The following is a 4,713-nucleotide window of genomic DNA, read 5'->3' as shown; positions in this document are numbered from 1 at the left end:
AACTACTTGCATTCAATTTCTTGCTTCAGGATCTGCTGCTGGGGAAAGCAAAGACTAGAGATGGAAATTGCTGCTATTGAAGATGTGGATGTGTGACTGTGGACCAGGCAATGCCTAAGGACCACGCAAGTAACAACTTCAATATTGCGTCAGCTTCTGTGCCTACCTTCAGAGACTAGATTGTGTTTTTCCAAAATTCCAAATAGGGCTTTGTCTATTTTAGGTATTGAAAGAGGGTGTATTAGTCTTTTCTCATGCTGCTAATAAAGACATGCCCAAGACTGGGTAATTTTGAAGGGAAAGAGGTTTAATGCACTCAGAATTCCACATAGTTAGGGAGGCCTCACAATAGTGGCAAAAGATAAAGGAAGGGCAAAGGAGTGTCTTCCATGGTGGCAGGCAAAAAGGGCTTTTGCAGGGGAACTCCCATTTATGAGACCATCAGATCTCATGAGACTTATCTACTGCTATGAGAACAGTATGGGGGCCACTGCCCCCATGATTCAATTATCTCCACCTGGTTCCATTCTTGACACATGGGGATTATTACAAACCGAGGTGAGATTTGGGTGGGGACACAGATAAACCAATCAGACGGTATCCAAGCCTTGAGCCCTTAAGAAAATGTCAGAGAAGCTCGGCAGCAGGAGTCAGGTGATGTCAGCCTCACCTTTTGACACTCTCTCTCTTTCTCTTTATTCCGTGGCAACATCTCATGGCTTTCTCTTTTCCCCAAGTCCGGCGCTATTTCCTCTTTCCTTGCTGTACTATTCCTTGTGATTTTTTTCTTCCTATCTGGAGATAACCCATTTCCTTGTTGATCTTGTAAAATCCTTCTTTAAGACTCAGCTCTTGAGTCCTTTCAGATTAGTGAATGTTTCCCTCCCTAATAGCAGCTCCATATCGTATTAAGTTACTGTGTTGCACTCCTGCTGTTCCCCGCTGTGCCTGCACCCAGATTGGAAAAGTGAAGAGGGCAAGAACTGTGTTCATCAGAATCCTTAGCGTGAAAGTGTTCCAGCAGCAGGAAATATGACTAGGGGAAGAAGAAATTGAGCATCTAGTCTTGAAGTGGGCCGGGCAATACAACAGAGTAGAAAGCATTTTTGAGCTTGCTGCTGGAGGTTTATGCTTGGGGGTCATGGAGAATTTTTAGAGAAGTTGAAAGAGGCAGACACAGGGGAACACGGGAACACAATGCCTATTTAGAACAGAGAAAGTGGCTTGGGTACAGGAGAGTTTCCAGAGGGTAGGGAGATGAAGCTGGGCATGGTAGACCTTTAGGAGTAGACCATGGAACACCAGCAGCAAACATCATGTCCCCTGAGACCTTATAAGAATTGCAGAATTTGGGCTCACTGAAAAAGAATCTACATCGTAAGAAGATTCCCAGGTGACTGGTATGCACATGAAAGTTCCCAAAGCCCTAGGAAGTTCTTGCAGATTTTGAGATCCAGCAGTGATGTGCTCAGGCAGAGTAGTCAAGGTCTCCTCTATCACCTGAGCAATGCAATACAGAATTACTTGAATTAATTTTAAATTATCAATGACCCTAAGCTTCTGTTTTCCATTTCTCTTCTTGATGAAGCCAGAGATGAACTTGACTGTTTTTGTCAACAACTTGCTTTACTACCTCCTCCCCTTTACAGATGGTTTTTATGTGGGAAGCTGCTTGACAGAGGGGAATGACGCCATATAGCAGTCTTTTGGATATAAGAAGAGGCATGTCTATTCCCATTTTCCCCTTCCTTTCTTCCACCTTCCCTCCCTCTTTTCCCTTCTTCCTTCTTTCCTGGTGAAACACATGATGAATTCACCTCCTTGCATTCCAGGGATGCAGAGATCAGGTGAAATTAACATGTCAATCAGAAGAAAAAATTCAAATTGACCTGTCATTTTACATTTAAGATGTTTGAATGTATATTCTTGTTTCAGAGACTAGGCTACCAAATAAAAGTTCTAACATTGAATTTTTATATTAGAAATTATTTCAAAACAGTGTTTTAAAATTTACTGTTACCCCAAATTTAAACCTACTCCTGGCTTCCCACTATTTCTGAACAATTACCACCTTGCCACAGCTGTTTTAAACACGGACAAGTTACTAGCAGAAAAATGACAGGCAATATTATGACAAAATCATGACAGATTTTTTGCACTGATGTATTAATCAGAGGGCTTATGTAGCATCTCAATGTGACCAAATAGTAAGTATAGTTTGGATGTTTTAGTGGTTACCTGAATAATGTCAAGCATGACTGTAAATATCTTTCCCTTAGCAGCATAAAAAAACTATTACTTCATTGTTTGTCAAAATAGCCTTGGGCTATGTCTCTAGGATGCCAGTTATAAGTCAATTACCAGCTACCAGGAAATAGATAAACTCACTTAGATCGAGTAATTGAATTCTTTAATTTGCGGCCGATGTTCTTGTGTGGAAGCTGCCTATGACCAGGAAATATGTACAGTGCAGATCAATAACTTGACAGGTTAGTATTATTTTGAATGCATGGTTTCCTGTGTACAGCAAAAAGAGTGAAATGCATTGTTTAGTATCTTGCACATAGTAGGTGCTCAATGAGCCTTGTTGGAATGTTGTCATAAATAGAGCAGGCTTTAAAACAGCATATCTTCTGTCCGTTTTATATGTCTATTCAGTGCTTTTCTATAAACAGCCTGCATTGATTCCAATCCATGTAACCATTGTGTGACTTGATTTTAAGTGTCTTTAAACTTAAATAATGATGCTCTACAGGAATATTTAAATGAGGTTCAGTTGGACAACATGAATGTTGATAACAGGAGAATTAATTAAGTCATAGGAACTATCTTGCCACTAATTCGATGTGATAGACTTGGGTTGATTACCCTATCTGACCGTATTGCTGGAATTTCTCTTTTAATGCAGGCAGAGTTTTCTAATCTGAGATAGAGAAACTCTTTCCAACACAAACTAGACAAGTGTAGCTGGTATTTGCAAAAGGAATAGACTCAAGAGGGAGATGCTGAGTGAGTCCTCCCAAGAAGGGGAGGCTTTCTGGATAGAACTGTGCTGAAGAGGTAGCAATGTTTAGCCAAACAAAGAAGAAAACACTGCTTAGAGGTTAACAAAATAGTGTACTTAGAAATTGAACTTATTACATTCCTACCCTGTGGGTTAGGGGTTTTCAAATCCAAAATGAAGCCTTTTTTCTTGGGCGTGTATAATCTCAATTAATCAAAACTCTTCATTAAGCCTTCATTTCTAGAGGGGAAATCATATAAGCTTTGAATCAGACAGAAAAGGGTTCTAACTACATTCACACAAACAACATAGTCTCCCTGAGCCTCTGTCACAGTATTTGTAAAGTGGGTTTATTGTAAAAATTAAGTGCAGCACACCAACATGGCACAGGTATACATATGTAACAAACCTGCACGTTATGCACATGTACCCTAGAACTTAAAGTATAATTAAAAAATAATAATAATAATAAAAAAATTAAATGAGATGATGTATGCAAACATTAGTCACTGCAAATTCCTGGCACATGGTAATAACAATGCTAATATTTGTTCCCCAAAAGGAAGCTTCTAAGATTTGAGCTAGGATTACTTAAGTCTTTAATACTTTCTTGTGCAAGCCATGTGGTATTGCTCTGCTTTTATTTTCTTATCTATAAAATATGGAAAATGGTAGTACCAATATCATAGAGTTTTTTTTTTTTAGGAATAGCTGAGAAAAAATGTATAAAATAATGATACCAATGTCAGGCAGAAAGTAAGTGATTGAAAATATTGGGTGTTTTAATTATTATTACTTTTTTTTTATAACCTCCACTATGTGAAAATATACATCTAGAGGAATCTTAATAGAAATAGTTGCTATTAGTTGAATGTCTCCTTTATTTGAGGCACTATGCTAAAAGCTAATAAGCATATTTCAATTTAATCTTTACAACTACATAGCAAAAGAGATGTTATTATTCCCACTTCAGATATAAGAATACAGGGCTCAGAGACGTCATGTAATTTGCCAGAAACTACAGAGTTAGTTAAGTCAGAGTGACAATTTTGAGATTGTAGATCTTCATCTAATTCTGTAGCTAGCACTCTTTCTGCTGTACTACACTACCACCAAAGTGCGAGTGTAACTCTGACTGGATAAGGAAGCAAAAATGACTCTGAGTTGTACATAAGGGGTCACAGATAATTTTTGGAAGGAATTTTTTCAATAGGACAGAGATGAGAACTTGTTAGATCTATGCGTAGGAAAGGTGTTATTGGTCCATTCTCATGCTGCTATAAAGAACTGCCTGAGACTGGGTATTTTCTATAGGAAAGAGGTTTAATTGACTCACAGTTCCACATTGCTGGTGAAGCCTCAGGAAACTTACAATCATGGCAGAAGGCAAAGGAGAAGCAGGCACCCTCTTCAAAGGGTGGCAGAATGGAGTAAGTGCAAGCAGGGGAAATGCCAGATGCTTATAAAACTCTCAGATATTGTGAGACTCACTCATTATCATGAGAACAACATGGGGGAAATTGCCCCCACATTCCTGCCCTTGGTCCTGCCCTTGAAGTGTGGGGATTATTACAATTCAAGGTGAGATTTGGTCGAGGACAAGGACAAACTATGTCAGAAAACATGTGTGTGTTTGAAACTGGTGAGGATGGGAACAAGAGAAGGAAAAGGGAAAGATGAGAATTCTGAAAACAAACTTAGCTTTTATA

The 4,713-nt window shown here is 38.9% G+C and overlaps 1 long non-coding RNA gene across 1 annotated transcript; it reads right to left on the bottom strand.

Moving 5' to 3' along the window:
* Positions 1–294: 294 nt before the first annotated feature.
* Positions 295–4,403, bottom strand: LOC111550176. The gene is made up of 3 exons (XR_002733951.2): positions 4,341–4,403; positions 2,389–2,517; positions 295–1,500 (listed from the first exon to the last, which is right to left on the bottom strand). It is a non-coding gene; the product is annotated as an uncharacterized LOC111550176 (long non-coding RNA).
* Between the last annotated feature and the right edge of the window lie 310 nt (positions 4,404–4,713).

The sequence above is a fragment of the Piliocolobus tephrosceles genome, chromosome 7, assembly GCF_002776525.5.
Source record: "Piliocolobus tephrosceles isolate RC106 chromosome 7, ASM277652v3, whole genome shotgun sequence".
Classification (NCBI taxonomy): domain Eukaryota; kingdom Metazoa; phylum Chordata; class Mammalia; order Primates; family Cercopithecidae; genus Piliocolobus; species Piliocolobus tephrosceles.
Note: the sequence above shows the minus strand (reverse complement) of the source record. Positions and strands in the feature narration are given on the sequence as shown.